We start from the raw sequence: 8,043 nt of genomic DNA, 5'->3' as shown, positions 1-8,043 counted from the left end.
GCCAACTACAACACTATTGCGAACCAAGTCAGCGAATGATGCACCCATGTTTGTGCCGCAAGGAGATGCCCTGGTCCTTGAACCCTTACGAAGATCAAACTCTTATCATGGTGACGGGTTCTGCGATGCACCATCTTTTGACCTCGGCATAGATGGTGATGCTCCAGCAGTAGATACAGCGGAAGCCGGTGTGATTAGCATCGATGAGTGTGAGTTAGACCCAGCAGCTGTGAATGAAGGATGTGATGCTGCTGATGTTGGCAAGGCAATAGCTCAAGAACTAGATGTTGGTTCACCAGAGAATTGCCACACCCCGATATGCGCAGAACCAGAACTTGGCACGAGCAGTTCTTCGGGGCCACCTCTTGCACGAAGACAGAGGAGGGTAAGAAGGCCCGCAGCATCTCAAAGGTCTCCATTCATTGACTACAACAAGAACAAGACTTTCAACACCAATGAGGTAGTGAACAAGCTTTACGCTGCCCTCTTGTATTGGGTCAGGCATCACAAAGGAGCAAATGATGGAGCTACCAGGTAAACTAACTCCCCACAGCCTACATACATATGTTTTTCAGTTGCATAGCACCAGCCACTTAGTTGCACAGAAAGCATAGTATGTTGCACAGAACAGGGCTTTTAGTTGCACACTGTTCTTTTTTCATTTTCATGCACATTTTTTTGCTGCTGTGACCCTTCGAGCTAACTTATCTTTTTATTGCTTTCAAAAAAAATCAGCCCTGAGATAATTAGGTATGGTGCTTTCTACATTTCTTTAAAGGAGTTAGTTGATTCGATGAAGCCGGTTCAATGGTTGTCAAAAATTGTTATTGAGACTGGAATCTTGCACATCATGGATAACTTACCAGAAGGGTCAAAGAAGGTTGTTATGCCACTGAGGTTTTCTGTAAGTTTTTCCAAAACCTTCTTTTTACCCTCATCTTTGTTCTGTAGCACTTTTCGTTGACCATTTGAGGGAGGCCTTTCACCTACTAAGGAGTTTTGAGCCATGTTTTATAATCTCTGCAGATAAAATTACAGCAAGGGATCCACAATGTGAATGAGATGAACAAGATGTTTGATTACAAGAACCGTCTCGACAAGAAAGACTTAGTGAGTGTTGTGCCCACATCATCAATCTTTTTTTAGTTGGCACCCACAGCATGTCCAGTTGCACATGACACATCTGTTAGTTGGCAGATACTTGTTGCAACCGGTTTTTAACTTGACCAAGTCTTTTACTGTTTTTCTTAGCTACATCTTGTATTTTGTGTCTGAAATCGTTCACGCTTGCAGGTCATGCTGCCAGTGCTCGAGTGCGCAGATGTAACCGATAAGGACGGAGGGAGGCATTATTGGGTCTTCAGTGTCAACTTGAGGGACGGACGCTTCGAAGTTCTTGATTCAAGCAGGACGCTGGACAACATTGAGCTGATGAACAACGCCTCTACCATTGCGGGGGCAGTACGCCAGCTATGGAGGAAGCATTACCCAAAGTTCAGCATCGAGCACTTCCATATTATTGACATTGACGTACCGAAGCAGCTTGGCAAGTAAGACAATAAGCATTTCATTCCTTCTCAATCAAATACAATCATTTTGTAGTTTTTAAATTTTTCTACATGTGCAATCTTTAGTATTTTTAAGACACAGTACTAGTCTTCAATCTGTATTATCATTTTTATGAGTTTCTAATGGATTATCTAGCTAGTTGCAGAGTGGCGCGTAAGTAGTTGCAAAGTGGCACATAATGAGTTGCAGTAGAACACAAGCAGTTGCACAGTAGGACATAAGTAGTTGCACAGAGTGCATTACCTTTTTTTGGTTTTAATTTTATGTGACAATTTTTTTTGCCCATTGTTTGCAGTAATGAGTGTGGGTTGTTCGCACTGCTTAACGCCACCGAGTGGAATGGTAGCCAACTGCCCAACTACGACCCCAAGGAAGTACTCAACATCAGGAAGAAGCTGACGTATGATTGGGTCACCAGCGTGCACAACACCGCCCCATGGAGGAAGTTGCTGAGATACGACAAGGAGTAGGTCAGTACTTTTTTTTCGGCTCCATGGAGGAAGTTTCTGGTTTGTACAATTTTATTAAGTAGATTTTGTAGTTGCACACTGCTAGTAATTGCGTTTTGCAACTCAATATCATCACTTTTGTTGATACATTAGGAGCACTGTATATACAATTGTTCAACAACTAAATATTTAACCAGTTGCCAACAAAGGCACAAATAGCAACTTTTTTTACACAGTGCATGAACTAATTCAAGCAGCATAAATTAGATAAAGAGGAATCATAGATGCTGAATGTGTCCACTTGGTCCCAACATTGCTAAAAAAGACATCATTATTTTTCCTTCTTTGTTCCAAAGTTACAAATGAGGAAACAGAATCATAGGAGCCTCTGTGGACACACACCAGCAGTGTGCTCTGTAGATTGGCACTGGCTGCATTTGTTTTTCTTCTTTGGGTGTAGCTCCAGCGCCGATTTGTACCGTCGACTCTTTGCCCTACCCTTTGTAGTAGACCTTGGAGGATCCCTGGGCACAAAATCATCAGAAGCTTGTGCAAGGGATGCAGCCTCCAACGGGGCAGTAGGACCGTCACGATCACCTGTGTAATAATCATATAAAAAGTTTAGTATTTTTGTTATTGTGCAACCAACACTGATGTTCTGTGCAACCACACAGTACATTTTTGTGCAACTAACTGGTTGCTGTGTGCAAGTTAAGTTGAAAAAAACACCTGCAGTAGCACGGCCTGTTATGGTACTTGGATTGTAGTCGCCTATGGGCAGACCATGAAAAACAAGTTAGATTTTTAGCTTGATCCTCAAACTAACACAGTGCACACAGCTAGGCAGCATGTTTCTGTTCAACTGGGCACTATGATATGTGCAACTAAAGTCACTCACCCTAGTATTTGTTTTGGAGTCGGTGAAGGTACTAACCTGGGTTATGAGCCCCCTGAGTCCTGCCTGTAGGTCCATTGGGAGTAGCACAAAGGGCACTGCTAGTTGGGCCTGGCGGGGGAGGAGGTCTTTGAGGGTTGGCATCACCTATAGGCAGAACAGGACAAACAAGTCAGTTGTGTTTATCTTTTTTATGCTCAAACTAACACAGCATGCGCAACTAGGTAGCCTGTTCGGTGCAACTGAGCATCATGATGTGTGCAATTGGAGTTACAGACCTAGTTTCATGGGGAGTTGGGTGAAGGTAATTACCTAGACGACGAGCCCCCTGAGTGCTGCCTGTAGGGCCATTGGGAGGAGCATGCGGGGGAGGAGGTGGCGGAGGATGCCATGTACAGCCAGGAGGGGGAGGAGGTCCTTGAGGGTTGACATCACATATATGCATAACTGGAAAAAATAAGTTAGCTGTGTTATCTTTGATGCGTGAACTAACACAGCGTGCGCAACTAGGCAGTATTTTCTTGTCCAAGTGGCTACCATGGTGTGTGCAACTGGGCACAATGATGTGTGCAACTGAAGTTACACACCTAGTTAGATCAGGAGTTGGGGCAGGTAATTACCTGGATGATGAGCCCCCTGATTGCTGCCTGGAGGTGGAGGAGGTCCTCGAGGGTTGCCATCATCTGATGGCCCCGTTGCAGCAGTCGGTTTTTTCCTTTTCTTGGACTTGTTCAGGTGGCCGATCTCGGTACGTGCTGCACGCATATGCTTGTATACAATAGCTTGTGCTGGATCAGAACCACTCGCAAACTTTGCTAGTTTCCGAAAATCGTATATCATGTTCCTCTCCCTTATCTGCTTCTTTGATTGAGGAGGCATTTCATCCGGTTTCTCATAACCAGTCCCTGGCGCACTAGGTACAGCAGTAGGTGTCCACCGTCTTGGCAGGTACCTTTGCGGTATGACATCAACGCCAACATGGGTGAACACCTTGAGGATGTGGCAACAGAGGATGCCGTCCTTGTCCATTTTACAACACTCACACAAATAGGAACGCTCCTCCACCCTTGCCTGCACCAAGTAGTTTCGAGAACCATATTTCGCAACAAATTCCTGGTTCGGTCTGAGCTCAAACACATCAGCACCAACTTGGAATGCATTATAACGTCCAATCAGCTCAAACTCTTCTCTAAACTTGCGGTAAAGGTCTCTAGTATAGGTTTTGTAAGCTTGCTTCTCTATTGGGAAGTTGGACCACAACTCAATCTCAAGGTGTTGTGTCCTGTAATCATTGCAGCCTTCCTTGGCAAGGATGTGGTTCCGTATTTTTGCATATTGCTTGACGAAGTTCAACATTTAGTTGTGTGGGTTCACATATCTTTTGAGGACGGCGTTGAACCCCTCACTATGCTGTGTAGACTGGAGGAAGGGAAAGAACCTGTGTTTGAAGTAGCACGGCACCCAAGTTGACCTGTATTCATACAACTTCTCAAAGTGCGTGTGTGCCATAGCCTCATACTTGATCATTAACCCAGCCCAATTCTGCTCAAACTCGTCTATAGTGAAGCTGAAGTCAACACACTTGTTGAAATCATCAGAGAGTCCTGGATTTCGGCACAGCAACCAACCAACCTTTTCCTGAGCCTTTTTCATGATGTGCCATCAACAACAACGGTGCACGGTGGTTGGAAAGATGCTCTGTATTGACTGCCTCATCGCACCATCCTGATCGGTGATGAAGTTGTCACGAGGTTTGCCATCCATAGCCTCTAGGAATGCTCCAAAGACCCAATCAAAGCTCGATGCCAACTCCTGCCTCACAAACGCGCAACCCAGCATGAAAGATTGGCCATGTCGGTTTACTCCTATGAAGGGCACGAACGGCATATTGTACAAGTTGGTCATGTAGGTGGTGTCAAACGATATGCAATCGTGGTACGCCTCCACATAAGCTTTTCGAGCTAAGCCGTCCACCCAAAATATGTTGGCAACTCTGTCCTCTTCATCATATTTCACCTTATAGAAGAAGTCTGGATCGGTTTTTTGTATATCCTTGAAGTGTGCAATTGTCTCAATCAGATCACCCTCCTTTGTGTCATCTCTACGGAAACTTGTACAAAGATTTGTTATTGCCTTTGGTCCGAATGGCACCATCATCTCAGATCCATAGAACTCTGCCATTACATGCATCATTCGTCCTGCATAATACAAAAACAAACAGTATATCCTTTTTTTAGTTGCACAAATGCGCACATCCAGCTGCACAGTAATAGGACACGTGTTGGCACAGAAGATAATCACAGGAAATGGACACCTAGCTGCACCTTTTTAAAAACACTTTGCAGTTTTTGCATACAGGACATTGTGTATTTGCACAGTAAAGACAATCTAGTTGCACAAGAAGCACCCAAAGTGATATATAAAAAGCATGGGAAGTTGGACAGCAGTTGCATAGTTAAGCCATTTCAGTTGCACAGTAGTACCATAACAGTTGCACACTGGACTGCCTAGAGGGAAACTTAATTCTTCAAGGGATATAGAAAAACACCACACCTATAGTCAAGTTGCAGTTATACAAGATGCGCAGAAACTCCTTTTCATCAGGTGAGATGCCTTGGTGGGATCTCAAGTATTTGGACAATGAAGGTTTGTTCACGAGCGGATGACTGTGGTCACGAACAAAGTGCGTCACCTCCCATCGCCCATCTATCAGCTTCACCAACATTTTCGCCTTGCATTCAGTCGGCTTTATTGTCTAACGCTTGCGCTTCTTCTTCTTCTTACTAGTACCAGCATCCTCTTCAGCAAATATTGGAGGTTCTTCTTCCATCTCCTCATCACTGTTAACAGATGTTGGATCTGGAATAGGGTCCAGGTAAGGAGGAGCCTCAGCTCCTCCATCATCAGCTTTGGGCTTCTTGAACTTGTTGCAGCAAAACTGTTGTTTTATCAATTCATTGGTGCGGGGTGTCCATCTAGAGGTGTTTATCTTGATAGAGAAACCCATCCGTAGTGCGTAACTGTTGTAGTGATCCTTAGCAATTTGAAGGCTGTCAAACCTCATGCCAACATAGGGTTCCATAGGTTGAGAACCAGCCTCATCCTCTCCTTCTTCTACTTGCACAACTCTGTCAAAAGCCCCAACTTCTAGCTCAGTCCTGGTTGGACCAGGAACATTTGCCTCGGTTCCTGTGTCATCAAGAGTATGGCTCTCTAACTGCAAAGACACCACTACAGGGGCACCACGGGCTGATGACTGGCCTGCCACATTGTCATGGCCCGTAGGGTTACCATCACGACTTGCCTGCGTGTAGTAAACAGATCGACCATTTTCTGTGCAGTTTCCTTGTTGTATGCTGGGTTGCTGCTGATCCATATCATGAGGAAGCTCATTGAGATCTGGAGGCAATTCATTGAGATCAAGCATTTTTTCCCTTGTTTTTGGATGCTGCCACACACTCCCTGCACATATAAAAAAAGAAGAAATTGATGCCATCAGTTGGTAACCACAGAAAAACTGTGTTTCAAGACAACCTAAAAGCAACATGACCATAGCATAATATTTTATTATAACAGTTATGAATTTTTTTGTTTGCACAGAGTTGTTATGTTAGTTGCACAGTTTGCAGTAAATAACTGGCAAGAGCATGACTTCTTTTTGCTACAGAGTTTTTCTTACCCTTTTCCCTTTTTGTTTTGTTGCAATGATCTGTAGGTTTCCGTTTCGCAAGGAGCTCTTTTCAGATTTTTCTGCACATAATTGGATGCTACATTTGAGAAGGAAAATCCAGGTGAAAGAAGAAAGAAGAATTGGAGGACAGATTATAGTTATATGTTTTTCATCGCCGTTTATGTTTCTAGATCTGGTATATTTGAACATATTAATATGGTTTGCAATAGGTGTGGGACCAGAATATATGCGTGGGACAAGATTTGTGTGTGAATATGTTAATATGGTTTTCGCTAGAATAGACGTCTCAATTTCCAGGATTTCCACTTGGCCAGCATACATATTCAGTTGGACATTCAATGCTTTTAGTTGGCTAGAATAGATGTCTCAGCTGGCCAGGTTGCATTTTTTCAGTTTTGTGGCCAACATGCATGTTCAGTTGGACAGTTAATGCATTCAGTTGGCTAAAATAGATGTCTTAGTTGCCTAGAATAGATGTCTTAGTTGGTCATCAGTTTTTGGCCAACATGCATGTTTAGTTGGCCAGAAAACATGTTTTTTATTTGGACATATACTACATTTTTTCCAAAGTGTTCACTCAGAAACATGTATTGCCAGGTATATGTTTTTAGTTGGCAGGATACATGTTTAGTTGGCCAGGATACATGTTCAGTTGGCTGGGATGCATGTTTAGTTGCACATTTATGAATTTTTCCTTGCACATGCTCAACAAAGCATTGGGCAGTCAATTTTCTGTTCATTTTGCAAATAATAACTAGAAGTTGGCTTTTAATCATGTTTTAATTGGCCAGATAACTCGTTTTTAGTTGGCTTGTTTTTAACACACCCAGGTGGTAGTTTTTGGCATGTTTAACACATCCAGCATGTTTAACATCTGGTGTGATGTGCCAGATTCACCTCTTTTTTGAAGCAGATTCTCCATGGATCCATGAAGAAGGGGGAAGCGAAGAGGTGTAGAGGGGGCTTACCTGCTCAATCTTACTGCCTGGTATGGCTCTGACCACCCTGCCCTTTAGATCTTGAAGCAGCTCCTTCTACTTTGGGGCTCCCATGGCGGCTGTGTAGGAGGAGGAAGAAGGGCTGGGGGCGATTGCGTTTGGATCTGTTTCTGGCGTGCAGAAGAAGAAGAAGGCAGCGTCGGTGGGGCTGAGGCGTGGGGGCGAGAGATGGCGTGGATTCTGCAACCTGGGCAGATCCTCCTTCTTTCGTGAGGAAGAAGAAGATAGCCAGGGTGCAGTTTGGTGAGGAGGGTGCACGTGATCCCGCGGCCAGCTGGTGGGCGGGGCAGTTGCCTTTTTGGCTCCGACGGGCAGGGACCAGGTGGACTGTTTCCTCTTTTTCGCTCGAGGGGGGACCAGGTGGTTTCCTTTTTCAGGTGGCCGCTGGCTAGCGATCCCAGGGCGGCCGGCCGCCCACTAGACGCGTCCATAAATCAACCC

The 8,043-nt window shown here is 44.5% G+C and overlaps 1 long non-coding RNA gene across 1 annotated transcript; it reads left to right on the top strand.

Annotated features, from left to right (window-relative positions):
- Nucleotides 1–1,516: 1,516 nt before the first annotated feature.
- LOC119335432 lies at nucleotides 1,517–6,833 on the top strand. The gene is made up of 3 exons (XR_005161857.1): nucleotides 1,517–1,550; nucleotides 1,865–2,039; nucleotides 6,629–6,833. It is a non-coding gene; the product is annotated as an uncharacterized LOC119335432 (long non-coding RNA).
- The last annotated feature ends 1,210 nt before the right edge of the window (nucleotides 6,834–8,043 follow it).

This window comes from Triticum dicoccoides, chromosome 7B (assembly GCF_002162155.2).
Source record: "Triticum dicoccoides isolate Atlit2015 ecotype Zavitan chromosome 7B, WEW_v2.0, whole genome shotgun sequence".
Classification (NCBI taxonomy): Eukaryota; Viridiplantae; Streptophyta; class Magnoliopsida; order Poales; family Poaceae; genus Triticum; species Triticum dicoccoides.
The sequence above is the reverse complement of the archived record's forward strand: the minus strand, read 5'-3'. Positions and strand labels throughout refer to the sequence as shown.